At 39.2% G+C, this 26,101-nt stretch overlaps 1 protein-coding gene and 1 long non-coding RNA gene across 3 annotated transcripts in view; one reads left to right on the forward strand and one right to left on the reverse strand.

Annotated features, from left to right (window-relative positions):
• LOC139958779 (post-GPI attachment to proteins factor 3-like) overlaps positions 1 to 26,101 on the forward strand; it is a 42,380-nt gene that overhangs the window by 540 nt on the left and 15,739 nt on the right. The window contains exon 1 of one of the 2 annotated variants that reach the window (XM_071956118.1): positions 21,881 to 21,951. The exons of the other annotated variant lie outside the window; for it this stretch is intronic. The gene's annotated coding sequence lies outside the window, so the exon portion shown is untranslated. Of the gene's footprint in view, positions 1 to 21,880; positions 21,952 to 26,101 lie in introns of those variants that run through there. 2 annotated transcript variants of the gene reach the window in all.
• On the reverse strand, positions 2,094 to 6,317 carry LOC139958784 (uncharacterized). Its single transcript, XR_011789872.1, has 4 exons — positions 6,172 to 6,317; positions 4,075 to 4,164; positions 2,781 to 2,931; positions 2,094 to 2,235 (listed from the first exon to the last, which is right to left on the reverse strand). It is a non-coding gene; the product is annotated as an uncharacterized lncRNA (long non-coding RNA).

A 26,101-nucleotide genomic window follows, 5' to 3' on the forward strand; every position in this document is an offset into this window, starting at 1 on the left:
CTTTGTCATTTTATGCTAAGACTTTGATGATTAAAAGTATTTCCTTGAAGTATAATTAAGCATGGTATATATTACAGTGCTTATTATAACATAAGTAGGCACTTAACCAGAGCTGTTCAATAGAAATAATAACAAGATACAAGATAAACAGCTGACCTCTTAACTCTATTTGTGCTATAAAGGGAGGAGAGCAGGGGATGGATTAAAAATTTCCAAATATTATTCGCTGAATGTCAGGACACTTAGAAAAAAAGACAAGCCATCGTCAAAGAAAGGTATAAGCACTGATACAGTGATTTTGGCCCAAATTAAATCAATCTACAAGTTGAAGCCAATTAAAGACAATTAAACACAGATGGAGTCCTAATGAAAATATGTGGTGTTTACTCCTAGTTATGGACACAACAACAGATGGAAGAAATATCACCATATAGTTCTGTCTCAGCCTTTCTTATAATTTTTCTGTGTATTATATGATTTGGCAGTAACTTTGTTAGAGGCCGTCTGATAATTCTACCGCATTCTACTCATTTCAATTGCCTGCATCACATTATGTACTGAAACGGTCTTTACTGAAACAGTGCTGCTCTTTTGTTCTGTTCCTCTACCGCACTCAGTCAGACTCAGGATATCTTCCTACCCCCTCCCTATTCCCTCCCCTCTGCCCTCCCCTTTTCCTGTCCCTTCCGCACACTCACAAAGTAAAGATTAAAATACCAAGTTCTGGTGTTCAAAGTAGAAACTGATAGATTAGAATAGAATTTTTTTACGTTAAATTTTACGCATTTTGCATGCATGGAAACTGACTTTTGCCAAATTTGTTCGCGCGATTCACGTGTACTAGCTAGGTTGATAAGCGTGATAGTTTTTTCTCCCTTTCTATGCACGATATCTAGCTACCACAACATTTTCCTAGGGCTTCGCTCGCCGCACTAGCGACACTGTTTTGGTGACAGTCCTTTCATCGGCCCACATCGTATGCATGGTAGCCAGCAACTACACCATTTTCTCTACACTCACTAGCTGCACTTCTGCTGTCAGTGATACCTTGCGCATTTTTCATGCATGAAACCTGGATATCAGAACTTTTCGCTCGCTTCGCGCGCGTTTTCATCATTGGTATCACGCATCCTTGATGTAGGCTACATCATAAACTTTCACTCCAACATGACCTATATACGACTCCTAATGCAACCATTCTAAATACTCGCCGTTTTGCTCGCGCTTTGAGCTATGAGCCAAAATGTTACTTTTTAAACTTTTGATCGACTTGTGATTGATGGTCAGATGCGTGTGCAGAAATTTCCACGGGGGGGGGGGGGGGTCCAACATGTGATTAAATGTAGTGACTGCAATACTGGGGGAGGGTTCTAAGTGGAGGGGGTGTCCCCCTCCCCTTTTAGAGATTTTTTAATAAGGAAGTGTACTTAGATGCAAACTGGTGCAATATTATGCCATTTGTTGTAGTAAATTATCTTCATTATTTAGCCAACATTTTCGAGCAGGCCCCCTCCCTGCACACGCCCCTGACGGTGAATTCAACAGTAGTATACTTCCGTAAGTCAGTAACTGTTGCAGTTAGTTCTAGGCTCACCCCCATTTTTACTAGACTAATAGCCTAAACCCCGCCTACATCGGCTGTCAATCGATCGTCGAAATTTCCGAGGAGGGGAATGTCCGGGGGAAAACTGTCCGGGGCAATTGTCAGGGGGGGGGGAATTATCATGGTTGGGAATTGTCCGGAGTGGGAATTCTCTGGGGAACAATTGCCAGGATTGGGCATTGTCCGAGGGGAATCGTCCGGGGGAGGGGGTATCGTCCCTGGAAGGGGGGATTCGTCCAAGGGGAGTTGTTCGGGAGCCCGTACAAGAGTGGATGACATACTTATATGTAAGTGTATAGGAAGTTCATGCTGAGAGAAAGGGGCCCGGCCTGCGGTTTTGAGAGTGGTCGAATCAAGAATGAACTATTATGTTTCTTTGGTAAAGCTGACTATTCCGCTCGATATTACTCGCCGGTAAACGTACATATAACGCAACATTTAATAATAAATACGACAGAGAGAATAAATAAAAATAACAATTGTTCCAATATAGATTTATTCCAAATATCGTTTATTTCCGAACTGTTTAAGTGTATTTGTGTGTAAACCATTAGTACTTCCCGTCACCATGTTACGATGTAACACCCATTACACGCTTCGGTTCGGTTTTCCTTGCGTTCAAAGAGTAAGATCTGAGGATAAAAACGACGAAAATTTCAAATTTTCAAACTTAATCCTTGAAAACATTTGTACCGTATGTAAAACACTATACTTATTCACGATAAAGGTACTATAATCTATATAGGTACATAGGCCATATATTAAAGTGTTATGCCTACAAAAACGTCCCACAGTGAATTTTTGTCCGGCCCTCATTCAGTGAAAGAGAACCGTAAGCAAAATATTTGAATAATGTAGTATTTAGATTTGTTATATTGTTATCCCCCTCCCCCCCCCCCCCACACGATTCCTATGCCCCTGGTTGAGGATAACGATGTACTTGCACATGTACTTGCAAATATATATATATATATATGTATATATACTATTCACAACATATATTTCATACTATATCTACGACTATCAATGGTAACCCATGTGGTACTTGTACATGGTATATTTAAAGTTACACACGACTTGGCAAACAGGCAAAAGTAACATATATGTCTAATTTGCTTCTCCTAACAGAATAAACAAGTATCCGCACTATCGATGCATTTCACATAATCTAACTTACACTTCTTCATCTATAGGGTTCATGTCCGTCAGACATCATTACACAGAACTACACTGGGCAGTTGAACCACTACAGTAACATGTCATCCTCGAAGTGGGCCTATAAATAGTACCGGATGCCCAAGTGTGGCCATTCCTGGTGCAATCAGCATCTGTGTATAGAAATATACATACAATATACAAGTATCTGTCTGTTTGCTCTGTTAGGCTCTACGAATGTAATTATGATTGGTTCAGACAAGAGTTCATCGATACAGATCGTACAACACCCACAGTAATTAACTCCTTCTGGACAGCTAGTCCATATTTGAGTCACTAAAAACCCGGCCGCAGTCACAGTATGAATTCCACACAAATATAGTCCGCTCACCTCTATATAACAACTGTATATGGTTCCATATACTTTGTCGTGCTGGATCAACGGAAAGGCAAGTACATAAATGCTTCCAAACTATCGTATGGCCAACTTCATAAACTATCGTGTTAGGTAACAAACCAAACTAGTTACTACTGGGTATCTTCATGTATATACTTGTAGTATTCTGTACCATGGCCTTTCACAAACGATAATATATTATACGCTGTATTCCAAAGCCATAGAACGATCTAGTTGTGCTTCCACGGACTTAAGTTTTCACTCCAACACCAATAGCTACCGATATTTTTGGTAACCAATCTGCAAAAGTTGTGCTAATTATAGCATTTTGCCATGTGGCAGGAAAGTACAATTTTAAGGACTTATATTAACCCAAGCTAGGGTGTGCTATGGCCAGCCAATGAGGTCACAATGAGCTGTCTTCTACGCTTTGTCGTAACAAACAAACATCGAAGCGACCATGTGAGGCAGACAGGGGCAGAAATTCGACAACGCGACATTAAAGTTGCCGACAATGTGAAGAATACACTATAGACCGTACCCTTTGCAGTGGTTACGTCTTAGTAGCCCCCCAATCAAATTTTGTTGGTGAAAATTCGGGAAATATGCTGAGAATTTGTCGGGCACCTACTGAAAGAAAAATAAATTGCAATGTGTTTTTCAATGATTAAACTTATATTATTAATATCATTATTATTTTAACGACTCCCCAAAAATGGTAATAACACGGCAAAATGATTGTATGTAATTGGCATGCGATGAACTAACCAATTAATGCATGCCTATATGATATGTACATTAAGATGTTGAACGCGCGCGGAGCGCTCGAACAAGTCGTTACAGCCCCTCCCCCCCCCCCCAATCAAATTGGGCTCCTACGCCAATGCCTGTTATGCCTGCATTTTATGAAAGCACTTACTGATGGTTGATACGGCAACGACCGCCAACACCACAAGAAAAAGGCAAACGTCTTCAGATTCATCTTGAGTAAAATTTGTCTTCTGCTTGACTGAGGAAATAAGGAAATGAGGTGTTTGTTTGAACATATACAACACACTTTATGTGTCAAGAGACATATATAGACACATTTCACAGGGATAGCTGAAGATTGAGTCGGGGGAAGTGGTGCGCACACAGAGAGAGGTAGTGGGACGTGGGACTTTTATTTGAGCGAGCAAGGCACAAAATTACCGGAACATTTCTGAAGAAAACAATCCCACACTTCCCTGAATCCCTGTCTGATATACGTGAGCAAATTCACCCAAACTGAAAATAGGCCTATAGTCATACACCGTACGAATTGACCGGCATCCCATCGCAAAATGTATAGCGTAAAATGTGATGCAGTATATTTGCCTATTTATTCAGTAATTGCAAATGAGTGACCCCCCCCCCCCTCACACACACAGCGAGGATCCGTCGGCAATGGGCATTATTCTTTGCAAATACTTTGGGAAGAAAAGCACAAACGGCGAGCTGCAATATGATTCATTCATATTTGCATCAAAACCCGACATAATTCCAAAATCGCTGAACAACTCAACCGATATCTGCACAATATAGCTGCAATCATGAGCTGCATATATAGATGCAAGAATGTTTTCAGACAATGGTTAAGGGACTATTAGCCAATCAAATTACGGGAAATTTGTAAATGCATCATTGACTGTTTTTAGCTTGAAAATCTCTGAGATGGAAATATTGTTAACTGTGCCGTGCGGGGTTGAAATGTTATTTACTTGTTTTCAAAGTCAAACAAATTCAATCATCGTAGGATTGGAAGAAATTTTGATTCTTTTGTGAAGAATTTGTGCTTCTTTTTGGTAAACAAAAAGATGTTCATTCCAAAATCTGTTTTGTTATATTTTGCATATATACAACTCTATAGTATTAGTAGATTTTGATGTCCAGTTCATAATACTGAAATCAACAGTCACAAAATGTGCAATTCTATTGCAGGGCGAAAATTGCTACATAAATTTGGTCAATTGCTATACAATACCAATTATATGTAGCATTGTTTTTGCTTCGCAAAAATAGGGCAATCATATACATTGTCGACCAAATTCAGAAATGTATCATAGAGATCTTATTAAAACATTTTTTTTTCAGTTTGGAGCGCTCGATATGTCGCTAAACGTTGAAATACACTATGATGACCTGCTACACACCAAACGGTGTAAAGTTTAACAAGAAATAGAGAATGAAATATAATAATATAAATCGAGAGGGAAAAAATGTTAATATGTAATAATGATGAGAAGTGTCTTGTATCGTATTGTTCAAGTTACTTTCAAAATAAAAAGCACAAACGGGAATCTTTTACCAGGTTTTCGAAATAAGACAAGAACAGTTGTTGAATACTATATCAGCATTGCACACAAATATTCTAGAAAGCCCCTCCCCTCCCCCCCCCCCCTCTCTTACTCCCTGTCCAAAATTGACTGTCAGTTTTACTCAAACTTGAGAAAAAACTTTTACTTCTATCCATTTAGTATTTTGCTTTACTAATGTCCTGAATAGACTAAATTTACATTTCTTAACGTCTACATGGGAATCATTATGGAGGTCTGGAAAAGTAAAATTTGAATATTTTTAGTAAGTTTAGCAATCCAAATTTGGTGGCCGATAAGTCGGCAATTGATTCACTTACTGCAGTGATTCAAGAAATAGTGAAAATATGTACACACATCTAATATGAAAACATAAGATAATATTATATAATAGTGGGTCTGTACTAATGATGAGATGTGTTGCAATCGTTAGGTACATTCTGAAACGATTTTGCCACTGATGGAGACACCTACTTGCAGTTTATTTGTACAAAAGAGCTTTAAGCTTAATTTGGATGAAGGATACAGTCTAAGAGTTAAAGAAATATTAATGAGGATACAAATTGTGAGAGTCAAAGAAAATTAATTGCTGCAAATTGAATAGAGTTGAAATATTTTATTATATATACAGTAGTGAAACTATAGGCTTTTATAGAAGCTATGAAAATATGAAAGAAACTTACCGAGTTTGGTTGGAGCTGTATATCTTCTCACAGTTAATATGAAAATTTCACTATGAATGCTCTTCTTTTAAGTGATTTTTAAAAATTGATTTTGGTGTTTTCAATACGACACGTCTCTTTCTAGGGCGCCAGGGCGGCTGCAAAAATTAATTTATTTTGTTGTTTTCAATACGACATGTCCTTTCTAGGACGCCAGGGCGGCTGCAAAATGAAATCTTTTGCTGGTTGTGTGCTTTCTAATCTGGTTATTGGAGCAGGGAGTTGTTATGGAACCCTGATCCCCTGTTCGGAGTGTAAGGCACGACCAGTGACCTCTACCAGTGACCTCTACCAGTGACCTCTACTGGTAGAGGTCAACCTGTCAATGTGCATATCACATAGGCATGCATCGGTTATTATATCGCATGCTATTAGCATACAATCATTTGCCGTGTTATTACCCTCCCATATTGGTTGTAACTATTGGGGGAAGTAGTTACAATAATAATGATCATAATAATATCAATTTAACCATTGAAAGTCACTTTGTAAATTATTTTTCTTTCAGTAGGTGCCCGAAAAGTTATCAGCATATTGCCCGAATTTTCACAAACATTTTTGGTTGGGGTGCTGCAGCCCCCCAGCTCACCCCCTCCCCGCCTCCTAGGCCTATGCAACTATATGGAGACTTGAACACCAATCATATTAGCCGAGGCAATCTTGCATTTTTGCGGATTTATTTTTTGCTCAAGGTCCCCAAATAGTGAGTACTTTAAAAATTATTTGTCGAGGCCTGAGAAGAAGCAAGTTGTATTTGGTAGATATCAATTTGTATGCTGAATACAAGGACAGCGTCCATTTGGGTTATCAGCTGCAAAAGTGAATATTGTTTGTCATATCTCAATGCTTTTTACAGGACTTCTCTGAAGTATGTGGCTTATCCTGGCTATACGCTACAGCATAGTGTGTCACGTTCATATAACATTATTCATGTAGCATCATCGAAACCAACATGCAGTTTTTCTGCCTGGTTTAGAATATCTGAAAAGTCCTAGCGACTATGGCAAATCCATATGGGACAAACAACGCATAATATATCCCCGCATAAATACGAATCTATGCGCGTAAATTCGAATAAATACGCGTATTAAATCAGGCAATAACTGATATGTCTTATAGCTTTCACAAACGAGTTATCACTTGGAAGCCTCGCCAGTGCAATAAATGAGAGATTACGAATTTAGTCTCTATTGACGTACACCCAGGCCAAACGTATATGGCAAGCCACGTGGGACAAACACCGCGTAACATATCCGCGTATTAATTTGAATATATACGCGAATTAATTTGAATATATCCGTGTATTAATTCGAATATATCACGTACATAACTCAAATACATATTAGGATTAAATTCAAATATATACACGTATTAATTCGAATATATACACGTATTAAATCATGCTGTTGTCTATATCAAGTGCGTTTATATATATATATATTACTGTATGCGGTGTTTGTCCCACATGGCTTGCCATACGCAACTCACCACATATAACCTGCGACCAGGGACGTAGCTAATGCCTGGCGATTAGGGGGGGGGGGGGGGTGTAGTGGCTGAAATTCCAACTGGATGGGTTTTGAAGCCAGAAAATTCCGACTGCTGCCTTGTTGGTAAAATCGAGAGGTTTCTCAACATCATGGATTTCTCGTCCACTGTACAATTGAGATAATCAGTTGTAACTATAGTTAAACCTAGCCTAGGGCGCAATGGAATTTGGAAAAGCCGATATTTTGAAGAATATAATTTGTACAACAAAAAATGAAGGTGATCATCAATAAGTTAAAAATCCTTAGATGCGATCTGGTGCAATGTTTTGCCAGTTTCATAATTATCATATGATATCATATTATCAGCAGATTTTGTTTCCGGTTTAAGTAATTCTTTTACATGTTCTTTTACATATTATATCAAAAAGACAAACATAGTGCTCTTTTACAATTTTTCCAGTAGGATGATTCTTGTTTATTGTCCAATGTCTAGACTTTAATACATTTGACGAACTTAACTGATGGACAATATAAACTTTCATATTTAGCAGTGTAATAATTATTTATAGGAAGCGCGTATCACGTACGATTGATAGCTTAGCTTCATAACATGCTGTTCGTGCAACAACTTATGACGAATCATAGAAAGGATGAGAACGCCCGTTGTCGTCGTCGTTGTGCATACAGTTAGTAACTTTCCATCGAGTGCGGGTAGGTAGGCTATATTTATTTTATTACGCAGTGGCCAACTGTAGGCTGGTAATTGGCTATAGGCTAGGGTTAGCTAATTGCATCTGCCAAACTAAGTAGCTGAATCAGTAGGCTGAATGTTACTACGATTATATTTGAGTTAACGGAGCTGACGAGTAACAAGGTCAAAAGAGCACTGACAAAATACCATACAAAAAACCAACAGTTTATAAAAAATTTTCGACAGTGAAAGGGGCGGGGGGGGGGGGAGGAGCAGTTGCTCCCATTGCTCTCCCCTGGCTACGTCACTGATATATACTGAACTTACTTGAAGCTATTGAACAGGGTCAACCCACCCAATAGCAAAATAAGTACATAAATAAACCGAATTGAAGTTGGCGAACGTTGTACGGTAGTTCTATTAGGCATTTTGGTTTTAGAGTATTCAAAATTACACGAAGTTTTGTATGGTGGAGTATAAGGATCGCGAGAAACAATTTCTCAAAGTGGCAAGGAACACGTGGTAAATATGACTGATTAAAGGTCAATTTTGACCGATTTGTTTAATTTTTAGGTCATTGACAGTACAGGAATATATCTAGGTAAATTAGAGTGCGACAGTCGGAAATTCCGACTGTCGCACTCCAATTTTCCAACTATCGTCAGTTTTACCAAGTTTATGGGTGAGACACCCCCATGCCCCCCCCCCCCCCCCTCTAGCGACGTCACTGCCTGCGACCCATCTTTGGACGCCAACAATCTGGCCACAATGGACGCGTACGGTTTTCAGACTGATGAATATGCATTATGAGAGATTTCTTGGGGGTTCCCCCAAAAATCAAAACCCCAGCTGAAAGTCACACTATTCAAAGTCATAGGCTACGTGAGGATTAAAAAGGACCCGTTACATAAGAAAATGAGCGCAGCGAGACTGTAAAAATAGGAAGCATCGTAAGCAACATTTGGAAAGTTTAGAGTATGTAATGAGAATTGCTCGCCTTCAGTGTGAGTTTATTGTTCGGACGTTTTGCATTTAGATCAGGTATTTTGTTTAATTTTTCAAATGTATCGGTAGTTTATCTGTATTGCACAGACCAGATCCGCGAAAAAAATTATCTCAAACTATGTGTGGCCTGGACCAAGATTATATTGTGTAAAATACTATGCTTCGGTAGATTCTACGCAATGGCACAGGGAGTATTATTTTGTACGCAGAAAGACAAGAGTCTGTGCTTTGGTACAGCTTATAAATACCTTGACGGTTTGAGTGAATACCTTTTCTCTCCATGAACACCCTTCCGCCTAAATATGTGTGTGTGTTAAATCACCATTATTACTATTATTATAACGCTTTATACACTTTGTAATGACTAACCATAGACCTAGACTTACATGCATACTGTGTCAGAATTTGATAACTTTGTCATTTTATGCTAAGACTTTGATGATTAAAAGTATTTCCTTGAAGTATAATTAAGCATGGTATATATTACAGTGCTTATTATAATATAAGTAGGCACTTAACCAGAGCTGTTCAATATAAATAATAAAAAGATACAAGATAAACAGCTGACCTCTTAACTCTATTTGTGCTATAAAGGGAGGAGAGCAGGGGATGGATTAAAAATTTCCAAATATTATTCGCTGAATGTCAGGACACTTAGAAGAAAAGACAAGCCATCGTCAAAGAAAGGTATAAGCACTGATACAGTGATTTTGGCCCAAATTAAATCAATCTACAAGTTGAAGCCAATTAAAGACAATTAAACACAGATGGAGTCCTAATGAAAATATGTGGTGTTTACTCCTAGTTATGGACACAACAACAGATGGAAGAAATATCACCATATAGTTCTGTCTCAGCCTTTCTTATAATTTTTCTGTGTATATTATGATTTGGCAGTAACTTTGTTAGAGGCCGTCTGATAATTCTACCTCATTTCAATTGCCTGCATCACATTATGTACTGAAACGGTCTTTACTGAAACAGTGCTGCTCTTTTGTTCTGTTCCTCTACCGCACTCAGTCAGACTCAGGATATCTTCCTACCCCCTCCCTATTCCCTCCCCTCTGCCCTCCCCTTTTCCTGTCCCTTCCGCACACTCACAAAGTAAAGATTAAAATACCAAGTTCTGGTGTTCAAAGTAGAAACTGATAGATTAGAATAGAATTTTTTTACGTTAAATTTTACGCATTTTGCATGCATGGTAACTGACTTTTGCCAAATTTGTTCGCGCGATTCACGTGTACTAGCTAGGTTGATAAGCGTGATAGTTTTTTCTCCCTTTCTATGCACGATATCTAGCTACCACAACATTTTCCGAGGGCTTCGCTCGCCGCACTAGCGACACTGTTTTGGTGACAGTCCTTTCATCGGCCCACTTCGTATGCATGGTAGCCAGCAACTACACCATTTTCTCTACGCTCACTAGCTGCACTTCTGCTGTCAGTGATACCTTGCGCATTTTTCATGCATGAAACCTGGATATCAGAACTTTTCGCTCGCTTCGCGCGCGTTTTCATCATTGGTATCACGCATCCTTGATGTAGGCTACATCATAAACTTTCACTCCAACATGACCTATATACGACTCCTAATGCAACCATTCTAAATACTCGCCGTTTTGCTCGCGCTTTGAGCTATGAGCCAAAATGTTACTTTTTAAACTTTTGATCGACTTGTGATTGATGGTCAGATGCGTGTGCAGAAATTTCCACGGGGGGGGGGGGGTCAAACATGTGATTAAATGTAGTGACTGCAATACTGGGGGAGGGTTCTAAGTGGAGGGGGTGTCCCCCTCCCCTTTTAGAGATATTTTAATAAGGAAGTGTACTTAGATGCAAACTGGTGCAGTATTATGCCATTTGTTGTAGTAAATTATCTTCATTATTTAGCCAACATTTTCGAGCAGGCCCCCTCCCTGCACACGCCCCTGATGGTGCATTCAACAGTAGTATACTTCCGTAAGTCAGTAACTGTTGCAGTTAGTTCTAGGTTCACCCCCATTTTTACTAGACTAATAGCCTAAACCCCGCCTACATCGGCTGTCAATCAATCGTCGAAATTTCCGAGGAGGGGAATGTCCGGGGGAAAACTGTCCGGGACAATTGTCAAGGGGGGGGGGGGGAATTATCATGGTTGGGAATTGTCTGGAGTGGGAATTCTCTGGGGAACAATTGCCAGGATTGGGAATTGTCCGAGGGGAATCGTCCGGGGGGGGTAATCGTCCGGGGGGGGGATTCGTCCAAGGGGAGTTGTTCGGAAGCCCGTACAAGAGTGGATGGCATACTTATATGTAAGTGTATAGGAAGTTCATGCTGAGAGAAAGGGGACCGGCCTGCGGTTTTGAGAGTGGTCGAATCAAGAATGAACTATTATGTTTCTTTGGTAAAGCTGACTATTCCGCTCGATATTACTCGCCGATAAACGTACATATAACGCAATATTTAATAATAAATACGACAGAGAGAATAAATAAAAATAACAATTGTTCCAATATAGATTTATTCCAAATATCGTTTTTTCCGAACTGTTTAAGTGTATTTGTGTGTAAACCATTAGTACTTCCGGTCACCATGTTACGATGTAACACCCATTACACGCTTCGGTTCGGTTTTCCTTGCGTTCAAAGAGTAAGATCTGAGGATAAAAACGACGAAAATTTCAAATTTTCAAACTTAATCCTTGAAAACATTTGTACCGTATGTAAAACACTATACTTATTCACGATAAAGGTACTATAATCTATATAGGTACATAGGCCATATATTAAAGTGTTATGCCTACAAAAACGTCCCACAGTGAATTTTTGTCCGGCCCTCATTCAGTGAAAGAGAACCGTAAGCAAAATATTTGAATAATGTAGTATTTAGATTTGTTATATTGTTATCCCCCTCCCCCCCCCCCACACGATTCCTATGCCCCTGGTTGAGGATAACGATGTACTTGCACATGTACTTGCAAATATATATATATATATATATATACTATTCACAACATATATTTTATACTATATCTACGACTATCGATGGTAATCCATGTGGTACTTGTACATGGTATATTTAAAGTTACACACGACTTGGCAAACAGGCAAAAGTAACATATATGTCTAATTTGCTTCTCCTAACAGAATAAACAAGTATCCCCACTATCGATGCATTTCACATAATCTAACTTACACTTCTTCATCTATAGGGTTCATGTCCGTCAGACATCATTACACAGAACTACACTGGGCAGTTGAACCACTACAGTAACATGTCATCCTCGAAGTGGGCCTATAAACAGTACCAGATGCCCAAGTGTGGCCATTCCTGGTGCAATCAGCATCTGTGTATAGAAATATACATACAATATACAAGTATCTGTCTGTTTGCTCTGTTAGGCTCTACGAATGTAATTATGATTGGTTCAGACAAGAGTTCATCGATACAGATCGTACAACACCCACAGTAGTTAACTCCTTCTGGACAGCTAGTCCATATTTGAGTCACTAAAAACCCGGCCGCAGTCACAGTATGAATTCCACACAAATATAGTCCGCCCACCTCTATATAACAACTGTATATGGTTCCATATACTTTGTCGTGCTGGATCAACGGAAAGGCAAGTACATAAATGCTTCCAAACTATCGTATGGCCAACTTCATAAAATATCGTGTTAGGTAACAAACCAAACTAGTTACTACTGGGTATCTTCATGTATATACTTGTAGTATTCTGTACCATGGCCTTTCACAAATGATAACATATTATACGCTGTATTCCAAAGCCATAGAACGATCTAGTTGTGCTTCCACGGACTTAAGTTTTCACTCCAACACCAATAGCTACCGATATTTTCGGTAACCAATCTGCAAAAGTTGTGCAAATTATAGCATTTTGCCATGTGGCGGGAAAGTACAATTTTATGGACTTATATTAACCCAAGCTAGGGTGTGCTATGGCCAGCCAATGAGGTCACAATGAGCTGTCTTCTACGCTTTGTCGTAACAAACAAACATCGAAGCGACCATGTGAGGCAGACAGGGGCAGAAATTCGACAACGCGACATTAAAGTTGCCGACAATGTGAAGAATACACTATAGACCGTACCCTTTGCAGTGGTTACGTCTTAGTAGCCCCCCAATCAAATTTTGTTGGTGAAAATTCGGGAAATATGCTGAGAATTTGTCGGGCACCTACTGAAAGAAAAATAAATTGCAATGTTTTTTTCAATGATTAAACTTATATTATTAATATCATTATTATTTTAACGACTCCCCAAAAATGGTAATAACACGGCAAAATGATTGTATGTAATTGGCATGCGATGAACTAACCATTTAATGCCTATATGATATGTACATTAAGATGTTGAACGCGCGCGGAGCGCGCGAACAAGTCGTTACAGCCCCTCCCCCCCCCCCCCAATCAAATTGGGCTCCTACGCCAATGCCTGTTATGCCTGCATTTTATGAAAGCACTTACTGATGGTTGATACGGCAACGACCGCCAACACCAACAAGAAAAAGGCAAACGTCTTCAGATTCATCTTGAGTAAAATTTGTCTTCTGCTTGACTGAGGAAATAAAGAAATGAGGTGTTTGTTTGAACTTATACAACACACTTTATGTCTCAAGAGACATATATAGACACATTTCACAGGGATAGCTGAAGATTGAGTCGGGGGAAGTGATGCGCACACAGAGAGAGGTAGTGGGACGTGGGACTTTTATTTGAGCGAGCAAGGCACAAAATTACCGGAACATTTCTGAAGAAAACAATCCCACACTTCCCTGAATCCCTGTCTGATATACGTGAGCAAATTCACCCAAACTGAAAATAGGCCTATAGTCATACACCGTACGAATTGACCGGCATCCCATCGCAAAATGTATAGCGTAAAATGCGATGCAGTATATTTGCCTATTTATTCAGTAATTGCAAATGAGTGAACCCCCCCCCCCCCCTCACACACACACAGCGAGGATCCGTCGGCAATGGGCATTATTCTTTGCAAATACTTTGGGAAGAAAAACACAAACGGCGAGCTGCAATATGATTCATTCATATTTGCATCAAAACCCGACATAATTCTAAAATCGCTGAACAACTCAACCGATATCTGCACAATATAGCTGCAATCATGAGCTGCATATATAGATGCAAGAATGTTTTCAGACAATGGTTAAGGGACTATTAGCCAATCAAATTACGGGAAATTTGTAAATGCATCATTGACTGTTTTTAGCTTGAAAATCTCTGAGATGGAAATATTGTTAACTGTGCCGTGCGGGGTTGAAATGTTATTTACTTGTTTTCAAAGTCAAACAAATTCAATCATCGTAGGATTGGAAGAAATTTTGATTCTTTTGTGAAGAATTTGTGCTTCTTTTTGGTAAACAAAAAGATGTTCATTCCAAAATCTGTTTTGTTATATTTTGCATATATACAACTCTATAGTATTAGTAGATTTTGATGTCCAGTTCATAATACTGAAATCAACAGTCACAAAATGTGCAATTCTATTGCAGGGCGAAAATTGCTACATAAATTTGGTCAATTGCTATACAATACCAATTATATGTAGCATTGTTTTTGCTTCGCAAAAATAGGGCAATCATATACATTGTCGACCAAATTCAGAAATGTATCATAGAGATCTTATTAAAACATTTTTATGATTTCAGTTTGGAGCGCTCGATATGTCGCTAAACGTTGAAATACACTATGATGACCTGCTACACACCAAACGGTGTAAAGTTTAACAAGAAATAGAGAATGAAATATAATAATATAAATAGAGAGGGAAAAAATGTTAATATGTAATAATGATGAGAAGTGTCTTGTATCGTATTGTTCAAGTTACTTTCAAAATAAAAAGCACAAACGGGAATCTTTTCCCAGGTTTTCGAAATGAGACAAGAACAGTTGTTGAATACTATCAGCATTGCACACAAATATTCTAGAAAGCCCCTCCCCTCCCCCCCCCCCCCTCTCTTACTCCCTGTCCAAAAATGACTGTCAGTTTTACTCAAACTTGAGAAAAAACTTTTACTTCTATCCATTTAGTATTTTGCTTTACTAATGTCCTGAATAGACTAAATTTACATTCCTTAACGTCTACATGGGAATCATTATGGAGGTCGGGAAAAGTAAAATTTGAATATTTTTAGTAAGTTTAGCAATCCAAATTTGGTGGCCGATAAGTCGGCAATTTATTGATTAACTTACTGCAGTGATTCAAGAAATAGTGAAAGTATGTACACACATCTAATATGAAAACATAAGATAATATTATATAATAGTAGGTCTGTACTAATGATGAGATGTGTTGCAATCGTTAGGTACATTCTGAAACGATTTTGCCACTGATGGAGACACCTACTTGCAGTTTATTTGTACAAAAGAGCTTTAAGCTTAATTTGGATGAAGGATACAGTCTAAGAGTTAAAGAAATATTAATGAGGATACAAATTGTGAGAGTCAAAGAAAATTAATTGCTGCAAATTGAATCGAGTTGAAATATTTTATTATATATACAGTAGTGAAACTATAGGCTTTTATAGAAACTATGAAAATATGAAAGAAACTTACCGAGTTTGGTTGGAGCTGTATATCTTCTCACAGTTAATATGAAAATTTCACTATGAATGCTCTTCTTTTCAGTGATTTTTAAAAATTGATTTTGGTGTTTTCAATACGACACGTCTCTTTCTAGGGCGCCAGGGCGGCTGCAAAAATTAATTTATTTTGTTGTTTGGCAAATTACTTTATGTTTCGCCATGACAGACAATTTTCGGCAAATGGCGGTGGATTGATAACGTATATCTGGAAAGACTGGGCAGTGAGCTACCCAAAGGTATGTTGTAGTATTTCAATCCCGGATATTGAGCTTCTTGCCGTGAGAGCCAGGCCACGATACCTCCCCAGCGACATGTCGAATGTAACGATCGTGAATGTATACACCAGGCCGTTATCAAATTTCTCAACTGCAGATAAAGAACTGAAATCAGCAATTACTAAGCTCCAGAAGGAAAACCCACGAACTCACTTCATAATTGCTGGAGATGTCAATCGAGAAAGCATCGCATGTATTGAGACAATGGGTTTCAAGAATCTGGTGAATTTTGCTACTTTCCCTTCGTCCAATTCTGTCCTGGACGCCGTGTATGTCACGGGTGACGTCTACCATGTAAAGAAATCCCACCCGATATCCACATCCGACCACAGCAGTGTCCTACTCATCCCGAAGTACACAGAGAAGCATCGTGCTAAGAAGCAACGACGAAGTAGATCACAGAAGGACTTGTCATTTGATAACGTCAGGAGCATGCAAGAGATGCTTCAAACGACCGACTGGAATGTATTTCGTGAAGGCTGCGATGACCCAGACGAATTAACTGACGTCATTTCAAGTTACATTGGATTCGTCAGCGATGTATGCATACCAATGAAGAAAATAACACCTGCTGAGATGATGAAGCGAATCCCCCCAGACAACAAGATCAAACAACTGGAAAAGCAAAAACAGAAGGCCATCGAGGACAAAGACAACATCTCCAGGAACAGGATACAGAGGGAAATCAATAAGCACGTAAACAATCTGCGAAGTGACACCTTTGGAGGAATAAAAGGAAACTCTCGTGCATTCTGGGATGTCGTCAAATCCATAAGAGACCTTACTAAAGATGACCAGCCTAGGCGGGTTGATGCAGATTTTGGGAAGGAACTATCCGACTATTTTGGACGGTTTAATGACTCAATAAGTAAAGATATACCGTTATACCTACCTGAGAAGAATGAGGGTTGTCATGAACTTGATGTCAATGTGGTAAGGAAACAGTTTGGGAAGGTCAAAAGGGGTGTTGCTTGTGGGTCAGATAAAATTCCGTGGTGGGTTTTTAAATTCTTTTCTTTTTAATTAGCTCCAATATACACATCACTCTTCCAAGAAAGCTTACAACATAGTCAGATCCCTAACCTGTGGAAAACAGCACTAACATCACCTGTACCAAAAGTGGCGAATCCCAAAGATGTGAATGATTTTAGACCAATTGACCTAGCAAGTATTGCTTTTAACAGTATGCAAAGGATCCTCCTGCCACGACTAACTGACAGTATCAATCAATTTGGGGACAAGCGTCAATTCGCCTACAGAAAAGGTGTATCATGTGTAGATGCTGTGCTGTTACTTATCCACGAGGTTGTGTCAGAATTAAATTGCAAGGAAACCACAATAGCAAAGGTGCTTTTCTTAGATTTCTCAAGTGCTTTCAATACCGTCCTACCAAATCAATTAATTACAGATCTGTCAGGTTTCATCACTGAACCATGGCTCCTACACTGGCTTGCTCAGTTCTTAACTGGGTGGTCAAGACACGTTAAATTGGAGAATGGGTTGTCTGATAGGTCAGAGATTAAAGTTGGAGTGCCTCAGGGTGGTCCATTGTCTGCTTTACTCTTCACATTATATACGGATGAAATCAAGTCTCGTGGTCATATCTCAATCACAAAATATGCCGATGACACTGCTATATTATGCAAAATATCCAAGAGTTCATGTGTCAATGATCAGCTGAACTATCAGCAATCAGTCAACGACGTGGTTTCAACATGTGATAGAAAGAATTTGTTGCTAAATGCTAAGAAGTCGAAGGAAATGTGCTTTGCTAACATCAATATAAACATCAAGGTCTTCTGTCTGCAAGATCACAAGGTGTCACCATACATGAATCTGAGGTAGAACGAACATCAAGAACTGAATACCTATAGGAGTATGTATTGATGATAATCTAACGTTCACGTCGCATATCTCGAAAATCTTGAAAAAAGTGTATTATTTTGTTTCAAGTCTTGCCTATATTGTGTCATTCTTTAATGAAGGTGCAAGGAAAAATGTGTTCAGCTCCTTTATTCTGCCACATTTACTTTATGCTGTTCCTGTGTGGTATCACTTTATATCATCTTCTGACAAGCATAGACTGATGAGATTCCTTAAGTATACTTCACGTATATTGAATGTAAGCCAGCTATTACTGAAGGATCAAGTAAACACAGCTGCAAAGAATGAATTTGTAAAGATGACAAATAAAATTAGAGATGACAAAGATCACCCACTACATGGGCCACTTAATTGTCTGTTGGTGAAAGCTACCAGGAATCTTAGGAACCCTCATATCTTGCCAAAATATAGAATTCAACTTTATAAGAACTCTTTCATCTACCGTGCTGCAATTTACATTCAATTTGGTATTTTGGAACCTTTCATTTAATTTTACTCATTGTTTCACCTAGTTCTAGTAATGTATATAGTTTAAACGCTTTCTTGATGTGCAATCTTTTGAATATCTTATCTACCACGGTTTTCATATTCTTTAATTGTTTCACCTAGTTCTAGTAATGTACATAGTTTTAACGCTTTCTTGTTGTGCAATCTCTTGAACATCTTATCTATCATGGTTTTCATATTTATTTATTTTTGAGTTTGACATGTGTACTCCTTTTTATAAATATGCTATATTTATACTGGTTTCAATAAATGAAAATGAAATGTTTTCAATACGACATGTCCTTTCTAGGACGCCAGGGCGGCTGCAAAATGAAATCTTTTGCTGGTTGTGTGCTTTCTAATCTGGTTATTGGAGCAGGGAGTTGTTATGGAACCCTGACCCCCTGATCGGAGTGTAAGGCACGACCAGTGACCTCTACCAGTGACCTCTACCAGTGACCTCTACCAGTGACCTCTACTGGTAGAGGTCAACCTGTCAATGTGCATATCACATAGGCATGCATCGGTTATTATATCGCATGCTATTAGCATACAATCATTTGCCGTATTATTACCCTCCCATATTGGTTGTAACTATTGGGGGAAGTAGTTACAATAATAATGATCATAATAATATCAATTTAACCATTGAAAGTCACTTTGCAAATTATTTTTCTTTCAGTAGGTGCCCGAAAAGTTATCAGCATATTGCCCGAATTTTCACAAACATTTTTGGTTGGGGTGCTGCAGCCCCCCAGCTCACCCCCTCCCCGCCTCCTACGCTTATGCTACTATATGGAGACTTGAACACCAATCATATTAGCCGAGGCAATCTTGCATTTTTGCGGGTTTATTTTTTGGTCAAGGTCCCCAAATAGTGAGTACTTTAAAAATTATTTGTCGAGGCCTGAGAAGAAGCAAGTTGTATTTGGTAGATATCAATTTGTATGCTGAATACAAGGACAGCGTCCATTTGGGTTATCAGCTGCAAAAGTGAATATTGTTTGTCATATCTCAATGCTTTTTACAGGACTTCTCTGAAGTATGTGGCTTATCCTGGCTATACGCTACAGCATAGTGTGTCACGTTCATATAACATTATTCATGTAGCATCATCGAAACCAACATGCAGTTTTTCTGCCTGGTTTAGAATATCTGAAAAGGCCTAGCGACTATGGCAAATCCATATGGGACAAACAACGCATAATATATCCCCGCATAAATACGAATCTATGCGCGTAAATTCGAATAAATACGCGTATTAAATCAGGCAATAACTGATATGTCTTATAGCTTTCACAAACGAGTTATCACTTGGAAGCCTCGCCAGTGCAATAAATGAGAGATTACGAATTTAGTCTCTATTGACGTACACCCAGGCCAAACGTATATGGCAAGCCACGTGGGACAAACACCGCGTAACATATCCGCGTATTAATTTGAATATATACGCGAATTAATTTGAATATATCCGTGTATTAATTCGAATATATCACGTACATAACTCAAATACATATTAGGATTAAATTCAAATATATACACGTATTAATTCGAATATATACACGTATTAAATCATGCTGTTGTCTATATCAAGTGCGTTTATATATATATATTACTGTATGCGGTGTTTGTCCCACATGGCTTGCCATACGCAACTCACCACATATAACCTGCGACCAGGGACGTAGCTAATGTCTGGCGATTAGGGGGGGGGGGGGGGGTGTAGTGGCTGAAATTCCAACTGGATGGGTTTTGAAGCCAGAAAATTCCGACTGCTGCCTTGTTGGTAAAATCGAGAGGTTTCTCAACATCATGGATTTCTCGGCCACTGTACAATTGAGATAATCAGTTGTAACTACAGTTAAACCTAGCCTAGGGCCCAATGGAATTTGGAAAAGCCGATATTTTGAAGAATATAATTTGTACAACAAAAAATGAAGGTGATCATCAATAAGTTAAAGATCCTTAGATGCGATCTGGTGCAATGTTTTGCCAGTTTCATAATTATCATATGATATCATATTATCAGCAGATTTTGTTTCCGGTTTAAGTAATTCTTTTACATGTTCTTTTACATATTATATCAAAAAGACAAACATAGTGCTCTTTTACAATTTTTCCAGTAGGATGATTCTTGTTTATTGTCCAATGTCTAGACTTTAATACATTTGACGAACTTAACTGATGGACAATATAAACTTTCATATTTAGCAGTGTAATAATTATTAATAGGAAGCGCGTATCACGTACGATTGATAGCTTAGCTTCATAACATGCTGTTCGTGCAACAACTTATGACGAATCATAGAAAGGATGAGAACGCCCGTTGTCGTCGTCGTTGTGCATACAGTTAGTAACTTTCCATCGAGTGCGGGTAGGTAGGCTATATTTATTTTATTACGCAGTGGCCAACTGTAGGCTGGTAATTGGCTATAGGCTAGGGTTAGCTAATTGCATCTGCCAAACTAAGTAGATGAATCAGTAGGCTGAATGTTACGACGATTATATTTGAGTTAACGGAGCTGACGAGTAACAAGGTCAAAAGAGCACTGACAAAATACCATACAAAAAACCAACAGTTTATAACATTTTTTCGACAGTGAAAGGGGCGGGGGGGGGGGAGGAGCAGTTGCTCCCATTGCTCTCCCCTGGCTACGTCACTGATATATACTGAACTTACTTGAAGCTATTGAACAGGGTCAACCCACCCAATAGCAAAATAAGTACATAAATAAACCGAATTGAAGTTGGCGAACGTTGTACGGTAGTTCTATTAGGCATTTTGGTTTTAGAGTATTCAAAATTACACGAAGTTTTGTATGGTGGAGTATAAGGATCGCGAGAAACAATTTCTCAAAGTGGCAAGGAACACGTGGTAAATATGACTGATTAAAGGTCAATTTTGACCGATTTGTTTAATTTTTAGGTCATTGACAGTACAGGAATATATGAATAAGCCTAGGTAAATTAGAGTGCGACAGTCGGAAATTCCGACTGTCGCACTCCAATTTTCCAACTATCGTCAGTTTTACCAAGTTTATGGGTGAGACACCCCCACGCCCCCCCTCCCCCTCTAGCGACGTCACTGCCTGCGACCCATCTTTGGACGCCAACAATCTGGCCACAATGGACGCGTACGGTTTTCAGACTGATGAATATGCATCATGAGAGATTTCTTGGGGGTTCCCCCAAAAATCAAAACCCCAGCTGAAAGTCACACTATTCAAAGTCATAGGCTACGTGAGGATTAAAAAGGACCCGTTACATAAGAAAATGAGCGCAGCGAGACTGTAAAAATAGGAAGCATCGTAAGCAACATTTGGAAAGTTTAGAGTATGTAATGAGAATTGTTCGCCTTCAGTGTGAGTTTATTGTTCGGACGTTTTGCATTTAGATCAGGTATTTTGTTTAATTTTTCAAATGTATCGGTAGTTTATCTGTATTGCACAGACCAGATCCGCGAAAAAAATTATCTCAAACTATGTGTGGCCTGGACCAAGATTATATTGTGTAAAATACTATGCTTCGGTAGATTCTACGCAATGGCACAGGGAGTATTATTTTGTACGCAGAAAGACAAGAGTCTGTGCTTTGGTACAGCTTATAAATACCTTGACGGTTTGAGTGAATACCTTTTCTCTCCATGAACACCCTTCCGCCTAAATATGTGTGTGTGTTAAATCACCATTATTACTATTATTATAACGCTTTATACACTTTGTAATGACTAACCATAGACCTAGACTTACATGCATACTGTGTCAGAATTTGATAACTTTGTCATTTTATGCTAAGACTTTGATGATTAAAAGTATTTCCTTGAAGTATAATTAAGCATGGTATATATTACAGTGCTTATTATAATATAAGTAGGCACTTAACCAGAGCTGTTCAATATAAATAATAAAAAGATACAAGATAAACAGCTGACCTCTTAACTCTATTTGTGCTATAAAGGGAGGAGAGCAGGGGATGGATTAAAAATTTCCAAATATTATTCGCTGAATGTCAGGACACTTAGAAGAAAAGACAAGCCATCGTCAAAGAAAGGTATAAGCACTGATACAGTGATTTTGGCCCAAATTAAATCAATCTACAAGTTGAAGCCAATTAAAGACAATTAAACACAGATGGAGTCCTAATGAAAATATGTGGTGTTTACTCCTAGTTATGGACACAACAACAGATGGAAGAAATATCACCATATAGTTCTGTCTCAGCCTTTCTTATAATTTTTCTGTGTATATTATGATTTGGCAGTAACTTTGTTAGAGGCCGTCTGATAATTCTACCTCATTTCAATTGCCTGCATCACATTATGTACTGAAACGGTCTTTACTGAAACAGTGCTGCTCTTTTGTTCTGTTCCTCTACCGCACTCAGTCAGACTCAGGATATCTTCCTACCCCCTCCCTATTCCCTCCCCTCTGCCCTCCCCTTTTCCTGTCCCTTCCGCACACTCACAAAGTAAAGATTAAAATACCAAGTTCTGGTGTTCAAAGTAGAAACTGATAGATTAGAATAGAATTTTTTTACGTTAAATTTTACGCATTTTGCATGCATGGTAACTGACTTTTGCCAAATTTGTTCGCGCGATTCACGTGTACTAGCTAGGTTGATAAGCGTGATAGTTTTTTCTCCCTTTCTATGCACGATATCTAGCTACCACAACATTTTCCTAGGGCTTCGCTCGCCGCACTAGCGACACTGTTTTGGTGACAGTCCTTTCATCGGCCCACTTCGTATGCATGGTAGCCAGCAACTACACCATTTTCTCTACGCTCACTAGCTGCACTTCTGCTGTCAGTGATACCTTGCGCATTTTTCATGCATGAAACCTGGATATCAGAACTTTTCGCTCGCTTCGCGCGCGTTTTCATCATTGGTATCACGCATCCTTGATGTAGGCTACATCATAAACTTTCACTCCAACATGACCTATATACGACTCCTAATGCAACCATTCTAAATACTCGCCGTTTTGCTCGCGCTTTGAGCTATGAGCCAAAATGTTACTTTTTAAACTTTTGATCGACTTGTGATTGATGGTCAGATGCGTGTGCAGAAATTTCCACGGGGGGGGGGGGGGGTCCAACATGTGATTAAATGTAGTGACTGCAATACTGGGGGAGGGTTCTAAGTGGAGGGGGTGTCCCCCTCCCCTTTTAGAGATATTTTAATAAGGAAGTGTACTTAGATGCAAACTGGTGCAATATTATGCCATTTGTTGTAGTAAATTATCTTCATTATTTAGCCAACATTTTCGAGCAGGCCCCCTCCCTGCACACGCCCCTGATGGTGCATTCAACAGTAGTATACTTCCGTAAGTCAGTAACTGTTGCAGTTAGTTCTAGGTTCACCCCCATTTTTACTAGACTAATAGCCTAAACCCCGCCTACATCGGCTGTCAATCGATCGTCGAAATTTCCGAGGAGGGGAATGTCCGGGGGAAAACTGTCCGGGGCAATTGTCAGGGGGGGGGGGAGAATTATCATGGTTGTGAATTGTCCGGAGTGGGAATTCTGTGGGGAACAATTGCCAGGATTGGGAATTGTCCGAGGGGAATCGTCCGGGGGGGGGGTAATCGTCCGGGGGGGATTCGTCCAAGGGGAGTTGTTCGGAAGCCCGTACAAGAGTGGATGACATACTTATATGTAAGTGTATAGGAAGTTCATGCTGAGAGAAAGGGGACCGGCCTGCGGTTTTGAGAGTGGTCGAATCAAGAATGAACTATTATGTTTCTTTGGTAAAGCTGACTATTCCGCTCGATATTACTCGCCGATAAACGTACATATAACGCAATATTTAATAATAAATACGACAGAGAGAATAAATAAAAATAACAATTGTTCCAATATAGATTTATTCCAAGTATCGTTTTTTTTCGAACTGTTTAAGTGTATTTGTGTGTAAACCATTAGTACTTCCCGTCACCATGTTACGATGTAACACCCATTACACGCTTTGGTTCGGTTTTCCTTGCGTTCAAAGAGTAAGATCTGAGGATAAAAACGACGAAAGGTTCAACCGAACATTACACAACTTATTGAAGACATTAGAGCCAAAACAAAAATGTCGATGGTCGGAACACTTGCCTGAGGTGACATATGCTTATAATGCAACTGAGCATGCTTCCACAGGGTTCACTCCTTTCTATCTCATGTTCGGTAGGGACCCTCGGTTGCCGGTGGATTTTTTTTTCTGTTGGGTACGTACTCGTCTGGAGAGGTCGACAACGCAGGAGGAACTGTAGTACACAAATGGCTTGCCTCCCACACTGAAGCCTTAACCAGAGCATTCGAACAAGCAGGGGAGTCTATCCGTAAACTTGCTACAACCCGAAAGGAACATTACGACCTGAAGGCAAAGGATAAACCTTTAAATGTTGGCGCCAGGGTATACCTTCGCAGTCATCCATCTGGTCGACACAAGTTGGCAAATGCTTGGGGGCATAAGGTGTACAAGGTCATTTTCAAGACCCAACGATGAGGGTGTCTATCAAATACAACTTGCAGATGGAAGTGGCAGAACCAAAATGGTACATCGTCGGGAGCTTCGCCTCTGTCCATCGTCATGGACAGAGGCATGGACAGAGGCATGGACATGCTGAGGTTAGTGCCTTTGATTGAAAATATGTCAAAACTCTGTTTGGATAATCTTTTTATTTGAGGAAATTGTTAACTACATTCCTAGTTTGAAAAATCCAAGCAGTCAAAGTTGTAACCTTAATGTCTTGGAAAGTAAGATGTGTTTGACATTATATCAACATTTTTAGTTTCGTACAGTTATGGAAAATTCATGTTTTAGAGGAATAGCACTTACGTATTCTCTGTACAATTCTTTGGGGGTTTATCTTTACAAAACCTTGCTATCCCATTTTATTGTTCACCTTTTACTAACTTTCTTCAAGTATCGATATATATATGTAAGTGATAAGTATTTTGCAAGAATATGTGACAAACTGATTGTTTAAAAGTTTGAGGACAAACTTAGTTAAAGCAGGGGAGGATGGGGAATACGCATTATTTAACTCCTTGGCTTCCCACAGCTTCTTTGGTTGAGGGTTGGACACCCCTCACAGTTTCTAACACTTTCACTTACTATTCAGTACTCGAAAATATTACTCGTGTGTGCGACACTTCATTGATTCAGAAAAATGTTTATTTCACCTTTGCGTGGCAGGTTAAAAGCTCTATGAGAGCTCGCTAGAGAGGAGCAATTAATACACACTGCCTACTACAATACCAATTGTTTGACTCAGTCATTTGTGTCAACTCATCTTCCCCCATGGGCGTCACCACACCGACAACCTTACCACCCCCGGCTTTACACATGCATCTTTGTTGAAACGCCGATTCAACTCGGAAATGATGCGGTCCAATACAGGATACACAAAATTCACTCGGATTCGATCCTTCACATCTGTACCCATCGTATCAGAGTCAAAAATCAAAAGTA

Source organism: Apostichopus japonicus, chromosome 18, assembly GCF_037975245.1.
Source record: "Apostichopus japonicus isolate 1M-3 chromosome 18, ASM3797524v1, whole genome shotgun sequence".
NCBI lineage: Eukaryota > Metazoa > Echinodermata > Holothuroidea > Aspidochirotida > Stichopodidae > Apostichopus > Apostichopus japonicus.